This window comes from Ascaphus truei, unplaced genomic scaffold (genome assembly GCF_040206685.1).
Source record: "Ascaphus truei isolate aAscTru1 unplaced genomic scaffold, aAscTru1.hap1 HAP1_SCAFFOLD_2039, whole genome shotgun sequence".
NCBI classification, from domain to species: Eukaryota; Metazoa; Chordata; class Amphibia; order Anura; family Ascaphidae; genus Ascaphus; species Ascaphus truei.
The window spans coordinates 6,504-26,094 of record NW_027454947.1 but is presented as its reverse complement, the minus strand read 5'-3'; the positions used below and the strand labels follow the sequence as shown (position 1 = coordinate 26,094).

General features: G+C 48.0%; 1 long non-coding RNA gene across 1 annotated transcript; it reads left to right on the top strand.

Annotated features, from left to right (window-relative positions):
• Positions 1–1,716: 1,716 nt before the first annotated feature.
• On the top strand, positions 1,717–18,940 carry LOC142477178 (uncharacterized). The gene is made up of 3 exons (XR_012792214.1): positions 1,717–2,084; positions 6,875–7,014; positions 18,651–18,940. It is a non-coding gene; the product is annotated as an uncharacterized LOC142477178 (long non-coding RNA).
• Positions 18,941–19,591: the final 651 nt, after the last annotated feature.

The following is a 19,591-nucleotide window of genomic DNA, read 5'->3' as shown; positions in this document are numbered from 1 at the left end:
GCTCCCTGCCCCGTGGAGCTTATAATCTAATTGTTTTTTTTGTGTTTGGTGCCAGCCACAGGAGATAGTGACATTACCCTGTTCTTATTAGAGAACCAATAAAGATATAAGGGGGATTGAAGGGAGAGAGAGGGGGGCTTTGCCGGTGCAAACTCTTGCGGAACACACACTGACATCAGACAGAAGGCAGCAGCCAGAGGAAATCACCCCCCTCTCAAGTCTCAGCTCAGCTGTTAGTGTCAGAGGCAGGATTAACTGTTTCCCTTCCAGGCAGCGAACATTTTACACCAGAAATCCATTCCATTCATAAATCTGTTGCAGGTTGCAATAAATCAGGCTGTGTCCCAAGGCAGGGGGGCTCAACTCCAGCAAGACCCCCCCAACGGGGCAGGTATTCAGGATATCCCTGCTTCAGCACAGGTGGCTCAATCAGTGGATCAGTAAAAAACAGCCACTGATTGAGCCGCCTGTGCTAATGCTGGGATATCCTTAAAATCTGACCTGTTGGGGGGTCTTGAGGGCTGGAGTTGAGCACGCCTGTCCCAAGGTGTACCATTTAACCCCTGCAAGGCTGGATGATTCAGTAATGCATTGTGGTGCTTTTGCAAAGGGGCATAATTAGTAATATTAAAGAATATACCGCATCGGCGGCTTTACGTTTATCGCTGCTGCATTTTCATACCAAACTCCGGAAATAACGCTGAAGCTATTTCAATGGTGTCAGTTTTAAAGCAGTTCATAAATAAATGAAATAAATAAGTATGACCTGAAATTAGATCACACATCCGTTGCCTCTGTATATTTTATTCTCCTCTCGCATGCATCATTTTTTCACCAAAAGCGTATTTTTTTTACAACACTTTTTCTCCCCACAAAAGAAACTTCTGGGGAATGTCACAATAGAACTCGTGATTAAGACGAAATATGCAAAGTAAACGCAATTTGAGAAGGGGAAAAAAAGGAGCGGTTTCCAGTCTTTCAAATTGCCAACAAAGCAACAATGTGAAAACCACATTCATTGTATTTTTACCCGATGTACAAACTGGCTTTAAAATAGTATTTCAAGTAACTAAAAATCTGATTTTTCTTAAAAAAGAAAACGTCAGTTGTCTGCACCAGCGTTTCCCAACATGCCCCGTGAATCTCTAATTAATAAATGTTATTGTCGACTCATCAGACTATCGCTATCAAAACGGTGTGAGCGGGCAGTGCTGAGCTTGTTAGGGGGAACGCTTAATAAGGCCAGGGATTCTGGGAAATGACATGCAAATGAGCACATTGTAACACCTTTAGCTTCTAATCCATTTTAACATGGATCCCTATAAGCTTCTGCCGTATTACACAGCTTTTCAGCACAGCCACAGTATAATTAGAAATATGTTTTACTGAATGTTAAATATTAATTTAACGATATCTGCTACTTCCGTTTCACGCAGACATAACTTCAGGGTTTAGAGAAGTGGAAATGTTATCAACAGAACACATTCGGGAAAGATGTATTTATTTTCTTTAAACCCTAATGCTTTCGTTTACCCCGGAAATGTTGTGTAAACATTTTAGGAAAAAAATTGCTTGTTTTTTTTTTTTTTAATTAAAGAAAACTAATAATTAACATTTTGTTTTCCTTCTAAAGTAAAAAAAAATAATAATAATACCCTCTTTCTAAAAGATGCCCTAGTTCCTAGTTCAGTTCAGTCCTAGCAGGGGACGGCCCATTTAAACACGAGTTAGCCCTGATTGGTCCGCAGCTTCCCTTTTGAAGTGGGAATCCTGCCTGGCAACTAGGCCCTTTAACTAGAAGCTGGGAGGAACCTTTCCCCGAAGTCATGTGATCGGCTTCTCAGAAAGGGGAGGGAGATTGTGTGATTGCAGTTTAAAAATACACAACAAAAAAAATGTGTCAACAACATATCCTTGAAAAGATCTCCGACTGGCCACAAACTGCATTTTTTTTGTAGGTCGCATCGAACCAGCAAAGACATCCTATGTTTATTAACTTGTTCACTGCCACAGGGGCCTGCAGCGTGGCTGTGAATGGGTAACGGCAGGGGGGCTCAACTTCAGTCCTCAAGACCCTCTAACAGGTCAGGTTTTCAGGATATCCCTGTTTCTGCAGGTGGCTCAAACAGTGGCTCAGCCAAAGACTGAGCCACTGGTGCTGAAGCAGGGACTGATTTACTATTATTATTAATGTTATTATCGTTTGTGTATGGCACCAACATATTCCACAGCGCAGTACAATGTGGGAGGTAGGACAATAACATTGCATGACAAAAAGAGTACATATATGTTAAGGTAACCGGAGACAGCAGGAAGGAGGCCCCTTAGGCTAAGGCCCCGCTCCCAGAGTCAGCGCACCCGCACTGCTGACAGGCGGTGCGTTGAGATACACAGACCGCGATATGCGGTCTGTAGGGAGCGGGAGGTGGGCGGGTGGTGGGCGGTTTGACAGGGAGGGGGGGCGTGGCTTGAGCGGAGGGACCCGCTACTCTCCCCCCCCTCCCTCCACGGACTCGGGCTGGAGCTGGAAAGTAAGTTTAAACACACACACGCAGGCACTCATTCATACACGCACACACACGCGCGCACACACACACAGGCAGGCACTCACGCACTCATACACACACGCGCGCACACACAGGCAGGCACTCACGCACTCATACACACACACACACACACACACAGACAGAGGCAGGCACTCACGCACTCATACACACACACACACAGACAGAGGCAGGCACTCACGCACTCGGGCACACACATACACACACAGACAGGCACGCACGCACGCACGCACTCAGACACACACACAGACAGGCACGCACGCTGCTTTCACTCCACACTCCTCCCCGCTCCCCAAAGCCTCTCCTCCTCCCGAAGCCTCCCCTCCCCATTGGCTCACAGCCACACACGTCACGCGTCACGCGTCAACGCTAGGAAACACCATTCTCTTGTGTCTCCTAGCGGCTGACGCGCCACAGCGTGTAGTCAGCTGTGCAGCCAGTGGGGACCGGGACCGGCTTGCGAGGATTCCCCTGCTGGTGGAGAACTCGCTACATTGCCGCCCGCGCCAACGAGCGCAGCAGGAAGGAGGCCCCTTACAATCTAGAAGGCTTAACAGTGTAATCGGCTTCCTTAGAAAGGATTCAATTGCCCTTAACCCCTTGGGTGCCCGGTGACGCTGCCGCCACTTTATGGGGTCCAGGAGCTCCAAGGCCCCTGCCATGGGCTTTCTGTTCATTTTCCAGGGGCGGAAGAGGAGGTCTCATCCGTGACGTGAATGCGCTCCCCGGGGGGCCCCTCCGGCACTCAGAGAGTTAAACTAACTGTTTTACTGATATGTACCTTGTGAGATAGCGAGAGAAAAATCAATATGTTTCTCTTTTCTCCGGGAACACTGAATTGAAACATATCAGCTGCTTCTGTTTATCCGGGTGCCTGAGGATAAACCTCATAATGACTCTGCAAATGGAGAACCGAGCAATTTTCATGTGGGGGTTAAAGAGCCAGTCCATGCAGGGGGTCTCCGGAGTTGAACCCCCTTCATTTCAGCTCCGGGGACCCCCCTGCTTCTGGAGATACTTGCCTACGGAGGGGGTGACAGTAGCCGCTTTGGCTCAGCTATGTGGGTTCATGTAATGGCGGATTTTTCAAACCTCCCACGTCCTGTGGGCCAATAGGAAGGCTGGACGTCATGCGGTGCGGGAGTTTAAATTCCACCGAGATAGCGGCACACCCTACGGAGGGGAGTATCTGGGGAAGCAGGGGCTCCCCGGAGCTGAAATTAATGGGGTTCAGCTGTTCTTACAAAAAGACACTAAATAGAGAATATCACCCCCCCCCCTAAGCTTTTCATTACAATGGAAATTTTTAAAGTTTAACAAAGTACTAACAAATACTCATACTTTAACAAGAAAAAAAAAGTGGCAATCGCTTCATTTGACCTATTAAACGTGGCCTTTTTAACCATTTTGCTGCCAGAGGGACGAATATCAGACTAGGCCGTCACTTTATGGTAATGTCAGGAAAAAGGTGTCCCGGACCCGGTCACCAGTGCACATTGTGCTGTGCAAACAAGTCCTATATACACGAGTCCAAACTTCCTGGTGGGTTTTACCTTGGTAATCAAATTGTGTGTGTTTTTGTATCACTAGATGCCACTGAGCCCTTGTGTTGTGTTAATATAGGAGGGCAATGGTAAATGTGTGTGTGTGTGTGTGTGTGTGTGTGTGTGTGTGTGTGTGTGTGTGTGTGTGTGTGTGTGTGTGTGTGTGTGTGTGTGTATATACACACACACACACACTTACTTACTGTTCCACAATTTACTTTCCCTCATAGGCTTCAACCAGATAACCTTCCCCATAAATGTAAAAAAATGTATCACCCTCTTACACACATCAGTCCCCCCATAAACTTTAATAGGATTAGCCTCTTACACACATTATCTCCCCTCATAAACTTTAATGGGATCACCCTCTTACACACTGTTATATGTTAAACCCCATGGATTTCAAACCACCCTTTTATACAAATTAGTTACCCCTATAGAATTCAACGGGATCACATCAGTTTTCTCTGTAAACGTAATTAATTCATAGGATTTCTTATTCTCTGGGGTCGGCTGAATTCAAACATTTTAGCTGATATTGTGTATCTGACTAATGATGATAATAATTATTCGAAATAGATAACAAATCACCTACAGTTTTAAGGACTGACAAATGGTCTTATTACCAAAATGCATAATTTTTGTTCTGACCACGCTAACCCTCACTGCAAAATGATTTCTTAGTTTTCGGTTTTGTACATAGTCTCATATTTAACCTATTTTTTTTCTTCCGGGGCCTAGTAAAGATGGCTGCCATTCCGATTTTTCTAAAATCCACCTATTAATTAAGGTCTGATCACGACAGCTTCGGCTTTTCGACGGCTTTTAAATGGCGCATAACAAAATTTGCATGTGTAAGAGGTGTTTCTTTGTTTCAAGCCTATATTTGCCAGACTAATAAACGGATCTTAACCCCTCCCCTGCCAGAGGGGCGAGCAACGAAGGACTTTAATGAGGAAACAGCCCTTATAGCTGTCTTGCTTTGCTGAAGATTTCCAATATATTGCAACTGTTACTACATCAATTTAAAAAAATGTATATAAGGACGCTTCTTGAAAAACACATTTTTATTTCCTAGGTTTGTTGTGTTATGTTGGGCCATAAATTAGTAGAACAGACAGTCCAAGAGCCATCGGGCCTGGATTTGTCCAGGGGCCACAAGCTGAAGAGTCCTGATGTAGGGTAGATTTGCCCTGATAAGAGTTGTATTCTTAGCCTTGTTGGCGTGCTCCGTCATTTGCATGAATGGGATCCCCCCAACACAGTCTCAGAAGAAGCAGGTGGCTAATTGTGGCAAGAGAGCAGGTAGGCCAAGTGACAGCCACTGTCCCCAAGGGACGTCAGGCATTTAAATTAAGGGAGGACCCTCACCTAGACACAAACAGCTGCTGAGAAGAGAGAAAGAGAAGTTGAGGCACTGTGTGTGGGGTTGAAACACATGTATTATATGTTCTGGAAAGAACATATAGCGAAGAAAATATAAGGGACATTCCAGGTGCTATTGTGAGAATGCTGTAGGTAGCTATGTGCATTTTAAGGGCTGTTAGCACATCCTGTTAATAAAGGTCAGTAAGACAGGCTTCTGTAAGCTGCATTAACCCTCTCCTTCCGAAATGTTGCAACAAATATTTGTACACATGCACTTGAGTTACATATTCTAATACAAAAATGATCATCACTCAACTTTACATACTAAAGATCCATACACTTCATGCTTTTATACATTGCAACAAGGCGTTGGGTTGCCAGGTGTCCAGTATTGAACCTGACTTGTCCAGTAAAAAATGAGAGGCAATACTGGACATGTATGCCGGTATTACCTCTCCGGAGATAGTGACCTGATCGGCTTGTGGGGGGCCGCGGGATTTCCCCCAGCAGGGAGAGAGCAGGGTTGTTGCTAGGGGGTCTGGGCAGCTTCCTCCATCCTGATTGGCTGCATTACCCAGCAGCAGCCAATAAGGAGGAGGTATCAGGAACCTGGGGCGGGGCCAAGGAGAGGAGGAAACAGCATGGAGAGGTGTGTGTGTCTCAAGCGCGTTGCACCTTTCACTATATTTTTGGAGAAGCCACCGGGCAACCCTAAACAAGGGTATGTTTGACAGACTGCCCCATTTTCATCTGTGTTAAGGACACGCTTGTATCTGTCAAACTACTTTAAAAGTGCCTTTCTGCTGCATGTTTCTTTTTTAAACATTTTTGTACTGTGCTGTACTGTCTGATTTTACCCTCCGTTTTCCCCCCTACTCACTGGTTTTTAAACTGTGTATTTTATGCCTAAAATGTGAGCCCAAAACCTAAATGAATATGGTTGCTAAGCGCCTTTCCGCTTGGGGACATTCGGAGACTTCGGAAAACGTTATCTGAGAAGATTAAGATAAATCTGCTTCACTATTAAAACCTACCGAAGTCTGCATGAAAAGAAAAATATTTCTGTGCTGCCTGGTGGAGACAGTGAGAATAACCGGGAGATGAAATGTTAGGGCTGGGTCTTAGCCTCTTTGGGCCTTTATAAATAAAGCTTAAAATAGCACCAAACAGCTAGGAAAATAACTAAGAATCGGGTAGCTTTTGCAGTTGCTATTCACAAGCAGGAGTTTGGGCCTAGCTATAGAGGCTGTAAGACATTCTTTTATTTGTGACACAAATATAATTTAAAAGAAGTAGTGCAGTGTGTAGTTGACCCTATAGCTAAGGCATCCTTGATGTAGGTTGTAAACAGAACGTTCTACTATCAGTTTTCTCATCCTGTCATCATTCTCCTCTCAGATTCTCAGCTCCACCGGTCTTCTCCTTGTGTGTCTACCCCAGGGGCGTAGAAAGCAAGATCCAGGCACGAGGGCTTCAATATAGCAAATTTAATCAGCAAAAAGAACCAACGTTTCGACTGTCACGCAGTCTTTGTCAAGGTGAGGGCTGACATATAGCACTAAAATACATCTACCGGTATATATACCCCCCTCACTCACCCCACATAAGACACTGCAGCCGGTAAGTGGCGAGAAAACCGGGACCTGGTACCTTCATATAGAGGTAGGAATGCAACAGGAACGCTCTACAGGTTGGGTCATACACTTCCAAAGCGATACTGGACTTTAATTTCCCCTGCTCAGTTAAGTACTATACTGTATGACTTTAGAAAAGGTTTTGTGATAAAAACAAAACATAGACTAGACAGTTCCATACTGTATGTTGCACCAAACCTATTTATCTCACAATCGGCATAAGTGGCGATACAAGATATCGCAAATGCAGGGAGCCAAAGTCCATGACCAGCCCTATATAGCATATACTAAATGAATATAACATGCAAAGTCCATGACCAGCCCTATATAGCATATACTAAATGAATATAACATGCAAAGTCCATGACCAGCCCTATATAGCATATACTAAATGAATATAACATGCAAAGTCCATGACCAGCCCTATATAGCATATACTAAATGAATATAACATGCAAAGTCCATGCCCCCCCTCCTGAGACGTGCAGGAAGACGCTGTTTAGGAGGAGTGTCCCCCTGGGCTGAAACGGTGCCAGTGAGAGAAGTGTCTGTGCTCCCCCGGCATCACCCTCTTCCTATAAGTGACTCTGTACAATTAAACAATCACCATGGGTCACGTCATAATAAAGAAGAACCTTTAGCTCAGTCACAAGCCTTTCAAAAGTGCCGGCCCCCAAATCGGGACTTTGGAACCAAATGGTGAGTGGTTTTTGGTGATGTGAGCGTGCCACATTTTTGTGTGTTGTTTTTAGTGATGACTAGCTGAGAGCCCCGGCGTTGCCCGGGATGTTTGTGGTGTGGGGGTGGCATTTGGGTGGGGAGTGGTCCACGCGGCCCATGGCGGTGTGCGGTGGTACTGCTGCTGTGGCTGTACTTATGGTGATTGTATCGGTGTGCTGATTTGGGAGGGTTTGGTGCTGATGTGGGGGTGCGGATGTGGGGGTGCCGATGGGGGAGGTGCGAAGGTGGCGATGTGTGGGTGCTGATGGTGTTGATGGGGGCTGGGAATGGTGGGGAGCCGAGAATGCCAGTGTGCTGGGGGGGCATGGGATACCGGTGTGCTGATGTGGTGGTGCTGGGGATAGTGTGTGTGTGTGTGTATACACACACGTGTGTGTGTATACACACACGTGTGTGTGTGTATACACACACGTGTGTGTGTATGTATACACACGTGTGTGTGTATACATGTGTGTATACAGGTTTGTGTGTGTGTATACATGTTTGTGTGTATACATTGTGTGTGTGTGTGTGTGTGTGTGTGTGTGTGTGTGTGTGTGTGTGTGTGTGTGTGTGTGTGTGTGTGTGTGTGTGTGTGTGTGTACGTGTACGTGTGTATGTCTAAATGTGTGTGTACATTTGTGTGTGTATACATGTGTGTGTATACATGTGTGTGTGTATACATGTGTGTGTGTGTGTATACATGTGTGTGTGTGTGTGTGTGTGTGTGTGTATACATGTGTGTGTGTGTGTGTGTATACATGTGTGTGTGTGTGTGTATACATGTGTGTGTGTGTATACATGTGTGTGTGTATACATGTGTGTGTGTGTATACATGTGTGTGTGTGTGTATACATGTGTGTGTGTGTGTATACATGTGTGTGTGTGTATACATGTGTGTGTGTGTGTGTATACATGTGTGTGTGTATACATGTGTGTGTGTGTGTATATACATGTGTGTGTGTATACATGTGTGTGTGTGTGTGTATACATGTGTGTGTGTGTGTATACATGTGTGTGTGTGTATACATGTGTGTGTGTATACATGTGTGTGTGTGTATACATGTGTGTGTATACATGTGTGTGTGTGTATACATGTGTGTGTGTGTATACATGTGTGTGTGTGTGTATACATGTGTGTGTGTATACATGTGTGTGTGTGTATATACATGTGTGTGTGTATACATGTGTGTGTGTGTATACATGTGTGTGTGTGTATACATGTGTGTGTGTATACATGTGTGTGAGTGTGTATACATGAGTGTGTGTGTGTATATACATGTGTGTGTGTGTGTATACATGTGTGTGTGTGTATACATGATGTGTATGTATACGTGTGTGTGTGTGTATACATGTGTGTGTGTATGTCTACATATGTGTGTGTTTGACTCCATGTGTGTGTACGTGTACATCTGTGTGAGTATACGTGTACATGTGTACGTGTGTGCGTGTGTACGTGTACGTGCGTGTGCATACATGTGTGTGTGTGTATACATGTGTGTGTATACATGTGTGTGTATACATGTGTGTGTGTGTATGACTCCATGTGTGTGTGTATGTGTACATGTTTGTGAGTATACGTGTACATGTGTATACGTGTGTGTGTATGTCTACATGTGTGTGTGTATGACTCCATGTGTGTGTGTACGTGTACATGTTTGTGAGTATACGTGTACATGTGTACGTGTGTGTGCGTGTCTACGTGCATGTGCGTGTCTACGTGCGTGTGCGTGTCTACGTGCGTGTGCGTGTCTACGTGCGTGTGCGTGTCTACGTGCATGTCTACGTGCGTGTGCGTGTCTACGTGCGTGTGCGTGTCTACGTGCGTCTGCGTGTCTACGTGCGTCTGCGTGTCTACGTGCGCCTGTGTGTCTACGTGCGCCTGCGTGTCTACGTGCGCCTGTGTGTATACGTGTGCCTGCGTGTATACGTGTGTCAACATGTGCCTGTGTATGTACGTGTGTGTGTACACGTGTGTGTACGTGTGTGTGTCTACGTGTATGTGTGTGTATACGTGTGTCTACGTGTGTGTGTATACGTGTGCCTACGTGTGTGTGTGTACGTGTGCCTACGTGTGTGTGTGTGTGTGTATACGTATGCCTACTTGTGTGTGTGTGTGTATATACGTGTGTGTGTATACATGTGTATACGTGTGTCTGCTGTGTGTATACGTGTGTCTGCTGTGTGTATACGTGTGTCTGCTGTGTGTATACGTGTGTCTGCTGTGTGTATACGTGTGTCTGCTGTGTGTATACGTGTGTCTGTATAGGTGTGTGTGTGTGTGTGTCTGTGTACGTGTGTGTGTGTCTGTGTACGTGTGTGTGTGTCTACATCTGTGTGTGTGTGTGTCTACATGTGTGTGTCTACATGTGTGTTTGTGTACGTGTGTGTGTGTGTGTCTTATGTATAGAGATATATATAGTGTGTGTGTGTGTGTGTGTATATATATATATGTATAGAGATATATATAGTGTGTGTGTGTGTGTGTGTGTGTGTGTGTGCAGCACGGGGCATGTGGAGGGGGGAGGGGGGAGGGGGGAGAGCAGCACGGGGCATGTGGAGGGGGGGAGAGCAGCACGGGGCATGTGGAGGGGGGGAGAGCAGCACGGAGCATGTGGAGGGGGGGAGAGCAGCACGGGGCATGTGGAGGGGGGGAGAGCAGCACGGGGCATGAGGAGTGTCCCACCTGCAAGGCTGGCGGGAGCCCCCCCCCCCCCCGCTGGCCTCCGCCTCGAGGAGCGTTGCAGGCGGCGCCGGGTAGGCTGGGCGGGAGAGGTGAGGCGGTGCCGAGGGGGCCGGAGGGGGTGAAGGGCAGGGCCGGGGGGGGGTGAAGGGCATGGCTGGGGGGGGTGAAGGGCATGGCTGGGGGGGGGGGGGTGAAGGGCATGGCTGGGGGGGTGAAGGGCATGGCTGGGGGGGGGGTGAAGGGCATGGCTGGGGGGGGGGGTGAAGGGCATGGCTGGGGGGGGTGAAGGGCATGGCTGGGGGGTGAAGAGCATGGCTGGGGGGGGGTGAAGGGCATGGCTGGGGGGGGGGTGAAGGGCATGGCTGGGGGGGGGGTGAAGGGCATGGCTGGGGGGGTGAAGGGCATGGCTGGGGGGGGGTGAAGGGCATGGCTGGGGGGGGGTGAAGGGCATGGCCGGGGGGGGGGGTGAAGGGCATGGCCGGGGGGGGTGAAGGGCATAGTTGGGGGGGGGGTGAAGGGCATGGCCGGGGGGGGGGTGAAGGGCATGGCCAGGGGGGGAGGGTGAAGGGCATGGCCAGGGGGGTTGGGGGTGAAGGGCATGGCCAGGGGGGTTGGGGGTGAAGGGCATGGCCAGGGGGGTTGGGGGTGAAGGGCATGGCCAGGGGGGTTGGGGGTGAAGGGCATGGCCAGGGGGGTTGGGGGTGAAGGGCATGGCCGGGGGGTTGGGGGTGAAGGGCATGGCTGGGGGGGGTGAAGGGCATGGCTGGGGGGGGGGTGAAGGGCATGGCTGGGGGGGGGTGAAGGGCATGGCCGGGGGGGGGGTGAAGGGCATGGCCGGGGGGGGGTGAAGGGCATAGTTGGGGGGGGGGTGAAGGGCATGGCCGGGGGGGGGTGAAGGGCATGGCCAGGGGGGGAGGGTGAAGGGCATGGCCAGGGGGGTTGGGGGTGAAGGGCATGGCCAGGGGGGTTGGGGGTGAAGGGCATGGCCAGGGGGGTTGGGGGTGAAGGGCATGGCCAGGGGGGTTGGGGGTGAAGGGCATGGCCAGGGGGGTTGGGGGTGAAGGGCATGGCCAGGGGGGTTGGGGGTGAAGGGCATGGCTGGGGGGGGTGAAGGGCATGGCTGGGGGGGGGGTGAAGGGCATGGCTGGGGGGGGGGGTGAAGGGCATGGCCGGGGGGGGTGAAGGGCATGGCCAGGGGGGGGGGGGTGAAGGGCATGGCCAGGGGGGGGGGGGGGTGAAGGGCATGGCCAGGGGGGGGTGAAGGGCATGGCCAGGGGGGTTGGGGGTGAAGGGCATGGCCAGGGGGGGGGGGTGAAGGGCATGGCTGGGGGGGTGAAGGGCATGGCCAGGGGGGTTGGGGGTGAAGGGCATGGCCAGGGGGGGGGGTGAAGGGCATGGCCAGGGGGGGGGGGTGAACGCGTTGGCCAGGGGGGGGGGGTGAAGGGCATGCCAGGGAGGGGGGTGAAGGGCCTGGCCGGGGGGGGGGGGTTAAGGGCCGGGGGGGGTGAAGGGCCGGGCCGGGTGAAGCGCCGGGGGGGGGGGGGGGGTGAAGCGCCGGCCGGGGTGAAAGATCCCTTCCCCTGCGGTAACTTACCTCGCACCGGGCCGCGCTCCTACTCGGGTTCCTCGGCGGTCTCCGTTCCCCCCGGCGAGGCGGAGCTGATACGCTCAGGTCAGGAGGTGGTGTGGGCCGTGGCCCGTGCAGAGAGAGCCGGAGCAGCGCGCGCGGAGATGGTGAGCTGGGGGCGCGGCCTCTAGGCCTGAAGGTGCGAGCGTGCTCTGGGGGGGAGAGGGGAGGGGGAGCACCGGGAGAGGGGGAGCACCGGGAGAGAGGGTGAGCACCGGGGGAGAGGGAGCACCGGGAGAGAGGGGGAGCACCGGGGGAGAGGGAGCACCGGGAGAGAGGGTGATGTTGAGGTCCCGCGGAGTGGTGATAGGGGGGTGTTCGGTTGTTGCGGGCCAGCCGCGGGGGGGGGGGGGTCAAGGCCGGGCAGCCGTTAAGGAGGGTGGAGTGTTTGTGTGTTGAGGAGGGTGGAGTGTGTGTGTGCTGAGGAGGGTGGAGTGTGTGTGTGTTGAGGAGGGTGTGTGTGTGTGTGTGTGTGTGTGTTGAGGAGTGTGTGTGTGTGTGTGTGCGTTGAGGAGGGTGGAGTGAGTGTGTGTGAGTGTGTGTGCGCGAGTTGAGGAGTGTGTGTGTGTGTGTGTGTGTGTGTGTGTGTGTGTGTGTGTGTGTGTGTGTGTGTGTGTGTGTGTGTGTGTGTGTGTGTGTGCGTTGAGGAGGGTGGAGTGAGTGTGTGTTTTTTTGGCCCGTCACTCCGCCTCAGGCCAATGAGAGGTGTGCGGGGGCGGGCGGCCCAAGGGACCAATGAGATTTCCCCTAGGGACACCGGACATCCAGCAGGCAGGCAGGCATGCATGCATGCAAGCAGGCAGGCATACAGTGCTTTCACTAATATAGTATAAGATTAGGGCCACGCTGTGCTATGGCTTTCCAGTTGCTTGGTATATGTGACAGTGACATTCTTTGATGTATAGGTCTCTGTCCCATACGGAGAGCACTGTGAGACCGACACGAGGTCCCTCGTTGAAACTGGATGCTTTCTGCTTCTAATCACCATGTCCACCTCCCCTTAGTGTGTAGGATTTTAGCTCCAGTTACCCTCCAACTAAAAGTAGTGCAAAACAGGGAGCTTCCTAAGGGATCCGCAACCAATACTACCAATGAGCAAGCTAGAGTAAGCCAGCTGGGCAGATAAACTGGAGCAGCGATCTCCTGTGTAACCCCCAAAGTGCCATTTGTACAGAAGAGCGAGATAGAGAGAGAGACACTTTTACAATTTCAACTTGCAATGTCCAGAATCATTTGCATTCATGCAGTGTCCACTGTTAACAACCCCTTTATATAGAGCAGCCTCCGGACAGTGTAGCCACCGTATGTGTGAATGTTTTTGAAGTTAACAGCTGCACTTCTGTGTTAGGTTATCATTTTCATCTTTGCAGCGGTAGAATATTGGCACACTAATGTATCATTTACCCTTGTAATTACCGTGTCAGAACTGGCAGGTGTGTTTGTGTGTGTGTGGTTTCAGGACCACGTAGATGTGAGAAACCTTGTAAATATCAGACTTATCGCGGCGTCTTTGAAGCCTCCCGGAACGTATCGGAAATTCCAGCCAGACCGGCTCCATGTTATCCAATGCCCTTGGAACTGGTCTCAGATGTTATTGACACAGGGCATTGTCCTTGTCATTTTGTCAATAAATACAATAACATAAGCAGTGTGTTCACCTACAAAATAAACATGAATTGATATCTAAGTTTCAAGAAACACAGTAACTAATTCAGCTTTGAAGTAGCAATCCCGCCCCCCCCCCCCACCCCCCCCCAAAAAAGGTTATATTATTGTTTTTGTTTTTTAAATATTGCCTGAACTGGGGGGCTCCCTTGAATTTGACCCCTGGGAGACACCCAATTTCAGTGATATTTGTAGCTTTGAGTCGATTTTTACACCAAGTCTACAAATATGTCCGCTGTGTCATCCCCTGTTGCAACTTTCTATTGGCTGCCAGAGCGAGGCCTGACCCCTGGCGGCCATTTTGACTCCACCAGGCAAGTATTCTTGACTGGTGCATAAACCTGCTTGTAGATCTGGAAACAAGGGGGGTTCCCAGCGTTGGGTGGTTCACGGATCAGCTCTGGGAGGCCTATGTTTCAGCTATGCAAAAATACCTATAAAAACAAAATGGCGAGCGGCAGGGAACGCTGCTTTAACTCTTTCTCTGCCTGCATTGCAGGCAAAGGGTTATCCCCTTCTGTGCAGTAGCAGACTGTAACCCATTGCTCTGCAATGCACTGGTGACCCCGGCAACACCGAAGAATTCAATAAAGAAATATGGCAGTAAAAAAATATATATTTCTCCCTCCCAGTTACTATTCCATGAATCAGGACCTCAAAAGCCAAAGTAGAAACGTATGCATTTTTCAGAGGAAATAAATAATTAACAATTGTATTGTAAGGGCGGGTGAATCAAAGGAAACCAAATAAGTGTGTGTCTGTGTCTGGCCCTTTAAGAGTCATTCTGACCTGGAAGCATCATGTATAAGTAAGTATTGGTCATAAAGAAATTTATGTAACATTTTGGACTGCAAATAAAAATACCACTTGAGGCACATTCACATGTCTCAGACAGGTCTGCAACCCTGCCTTTCCCCTTTATCTCTTAGCATACAAATTCATGCCTGTTCCTAGTTTGCAGGCCGCCCTTAGACAAACATTATTAAAGACGCCCTCCACCCTCCTCCCACCAGGTATGAAACGGGTTCTCCCGTCCATTTCAGCTCCGGGAACCCCCTGCTTCCTGAGATACCTCCTTTGAGGGTGCCGGTATCTCGGCTCAGGTATAGATGTCCCATCACAGGGGCCAATAGGAAGCCGTGATGTCATAGGTGGCTTCCTATTGACCCATGTGACCAGAGGCTTTAAACCGGAGCTGAGATGCCGGCACCCTATAAGGAGGTACGTATCCCAGGAAGCAGAGTGTCCCCAGAGCTGAAATTAATGGGGTTCAGCTCCGAAGACATGTATATATTTTTTAAAAAGCTAGTTTCCTTCTTGCTGCCCCCTGAGACCTGCCACCACCGACCCTAGGCGGTGCCATACCTGCTTACCGCCTAGAGATGGGCCTGCATACAATGCTTCAACTGCAGCCAGGGATTCTGGGTAATGACATGCAAATCAGCAGACAGTGTCACCTTTTGCTTCATGTCGATTTTAACATGGTCCCCTATAGGCTTATGCCTCCTGCATGACACATTTTGGAATCATTCAGTACAAGTTCAGTGGTCTGTGAACTAACTCAATAACTAGAGAGCCAAAGCTGTTATGGTCCCGAATTTTCAGTTATACAGTAAATCGGCTCTTAAAAAGATGTGTGGCCTGATGTATCAACGTAAAAGTGCAAGTAGAAGTTTGTTTTGACGCATGACTCCATTTTCTGCTCACGTTTGGGTCCAATGTATAGTGTGTCTTACCGATCTATCACGTTTAACTGGTCAGAAACTCCCAACTGTAGGCAAAGAAGGTTAATTAAAGGGCGTTCCAAATGTCTGATCAGTGGTGACTCATTTTAATTATCACTAATAAACCGAGACACTCATGCTGCTAAATTGCAAAGCACCCATACTGCGAAGATCTAGATCAGGCCTGCACAACATACGGCACGCGGACATCTAGATTCAGGACCTGCAGGGGAAACGGTAGAATTTTCAGGGGAGAAGACGGAGATCGCCACACCCCGCCGCCGGTAAGAGTTGTGAGTGGGGGAGGTAAGAGTCGTGAGGGCGGGGCGTCATTTTAATTGAAGTGCGGCCCGAATCTGCTTTCCTTAGAGCAGTTTGTCCCGTTTCACTTTATAAGTTGTGCAGGCCTGGGCTAGATGATTTGCTATTGAAAAGTTATTTTAAGCATGTTAGTCATTTCAATTAACGCCTGTCCTAAATAAAACCATGAATCTTACATCATTTCACGTGTCTGTGTGTGTGTATATATGTGTGTATATATATATTTATATTTATATCTCAAAGCACCCATATTTTATATTTACATACTTACACACACACACTTACATCCCTCACATTCAGGGACTAATTAACACCTCAAGTCATAAATCGCACACTGCACAGGGGGGAGGGATGGGCTGTAGTTGCATTCCAAGATGCGCTGTTTTTGAGTATACCCATTGCCTGCTTTATTCAATGTAACATCGCTGGAAGAAGATATCAGTGTATCTTGAAAGCTCGCACAAATAAAAGCATTTTGTTAGCCACAGAATGGTATCGTCTAAACATTTTTTATTATTAAAGCTCGGCTAACACGGTACTGATACCTCTACATCACTTGTGAGCACATTCATGTCTTAGACAGGTCTACAACCCAGCCTTTCAACCATTATCACCCAGCACACAGTGCTTCCACTGCAGCAAGGGATTCTGGGAAATGACATGCAAATGAGCACAGGAAAAAGTGCAGGCTGTGTAGCGCTATTCAAAATATAATTGATAAATATCAATATAGACACCCTAATAACAATATAAGGTGATATAAGTATTTTTGGCTGCCAACTAAAAATCACTGACTACCCAAAGTGAGTGATACAACAAACATAAAAAACAAGATAGGGGCGCCCTTATTCTAAATAAAATAATTAAAATAAAAATAGATGCAAATGGATTAACAATATTAGTTAACCCTACAGTGATTGTGCACAAATACAACCGTGTGATAATGACTGGATGCTGAAATAGTCCCAAAGAGTTCCAAGGATGCAGATAACTGGAACCAGCCGTTGCTCAGCACATGAAAATGAATAAATAAAACAACATAGTGTAATACTGTTAGGAGACAATGCACCTAAGAAAAACAATAAACAAACCGATAAAGTGATAGAGCAAGCACAAAAATAAATAAAAAATTAAAACTATTTAATAAAAAGACAAAAGATCAAATAACAAAAATACATTAGAAACATCCACTGATCCTGCGTCCAGCAACTATAAGAATCCTACTTACAAGCTGCAAGTAGGTTAAGCGCATTGAAATAGCTCTGAAGGGCTGCTCCTCTGCTATAGGTGTGCTGCCGGGATGTCCTCTCCCTCTCCTACCCAGACCCGCTGGGTGAGCGGAAAGGACCTCCGTCTGCTGGGGAGTTGGTTTGGTAGCCTTCAGACCTCTCCTGCTCGCAATCTCCAGCACACTGCTCTGCCTCTCTCGCGAGAGAATCCGCCGTCGGAGGGGGCTGGTGCTGGTGTCTGGCACCAAAGATTACTCGATCAAAGAGGGTATAGGGATGGTGGTCCTTTCCGCACACCCAGCGGGTCTGTTCCAGTTATCTGCATCCTTGGAACTCTGGGACTATTTCAGCATCTAGTCATTATCACACGGTTGTATTTGTGCACAATCACTGTAGGGTTAACTATTATTGTTAATCCATTTGCATCTATTTTTATTATTTTTTTTTAGAATAAGGGCGCCCCTATCTTGTTTTTTATGCAAATGAGCACACAATGTCTCACCTTTTGCCTGAAAAACCATTGACATGGAACCCTTATAAACAAATGCAATGCTGTTCACACAGCTTTTAAACACAGCATGGGATTAGATGCAAAGCCAGTCAAACCACTCACAGACATGTTTGATGGTGTGTATATATATATATATATATATATATATATATATATATATATATATATATATATATATGTATGTGTGTGTATATAATTATCTTCAGCTATCATCACTAAAACTGTTGGGTGAAGGCCTTGTCAGTAATCTTCCATTTGCTTCAGTTACAAGTTTCTTTTGCTGCCCATTCTTCTGAAACATTGATTCGGTTATGGGGTTCACTAAATGTCTGTCAGTGCAGCAGAAGAAGTCCAAAGATGCAAAGTTCTGTGGGGAAGATCATGTGACTAGGTAGTCACTAGATACAATTGGTGCACTGCTAGAGAGAGGGCAGGTCTCAAAAAGGGGTGTGCCAAAGCCTGTTTCAGAAGAGGAAGGGAATGTGACTTTGTAAATAGTTCCTGCTTGTTACATTATAATACATTCAAAAAATGAAATGTTATTCAGAATTGTTTAAAAAAAAATGCTACAAGTATCTTCTCATAGTACAGAACGGATGTATTAAAAAAAACACATAGGATATTGCTTGGTCTGCAGCTTTAATGTCACTTGATGTCATCAATACGGACCCTGTCCCTTAATGCAGGGATTCACAAACTTTTGTCTGCGCCCCCCTTCCTGCTGTCCCCCCCCCTGCTCGCGCGCCCTCTTCCCCCCTTTTACCTTTTCTCTGGCGTTTTCTGTCATCGCGACTTCATGTGACCCGCGGCGTTGCCATAGTGGCACGTCACCAGAAGCCGCTGGAGACGAGGTAAGAGGTATTTACAGAAGCTTCACGCGCTCCCCCGGCATTTTATTTAAATGTTGTTGGGAAGAGCGCGGGGTCTCCGTATGCGCCGCGCCACCCCCCCACCAGAACATTTCGCGCCCCCAGCTTGCGCACTCCTGCCTTATCGAATGGAAGCTGTAGTTAATCACTTCTTCTGGCTTACCATGTTTGACAATGTTTACTTTTAGGGGCTTATTCTACTGTATATCCACCAACACAGCTGATCAGACCGTTCTTTGGCCGAAATTCACCTTTGAAGTCAAGCTCCTTAGTCTTTCTGCACAGATCCATCATCTTCATAGCGTCAAATTCTCCAATGTGGAATGTATTCTGCAAATCCCCAGTTATTCAACGAACTCTGTGGGTTGTGATTCCTTTCCATCCCCATTTAAGATTTCAAATGTTGCATATTTCTATCAATATCGTTCATCTATGTTAATTTTACATGTATGTATGAAATAAATACGTGTGGATTTTCTGGTGTGTGTGTATATATCATAATGTTTTTATTTTATTTTTTAATGATGCTTAATTACGTGGAGCAAAGGTCAACTCTAAACTGACACAGCACCATTGGAATAGCTCCCTTAGGCCCGTAATATAGTGGGTGCGCGCGCTGCGAACGCTCGTGCACGTGACGCACAGTTTGTGTGTTCGGTCCGTGCTGCTGGGATCGACAGGCTTGGAAGGATTCAGGGGGACTCATCACTAACCCATCCCGAAATGGGTTCATTCGGTGTGATACCTGCGCATAGTTTTGCTGATATTATTGGATATTCCCCGGTGTATTTTCTGTCATATTTTCAAAGCCCATCATTCATTTCGGTTGTCAGCTCATGCAGGGAAAAGCGCAGAAGGAAGGGGCGGAAAATGACTTTTACATAATCCAACATATGAGGGTTATCTACTGTAGTGAAAGCACCAAAACCCATTAAAAATAGCCACAGGTTTACCAAGGCAAACACATCCTACAGAAAGCAATACACACATACACACACACACACCCATATACACAAACACATATACATACACACACACACACATTATATATACACGTACACACATACATAAACACATATACACACATTGCAGACATTGAGCAGGAGCGGCGCGAATACATTGTTTTCGG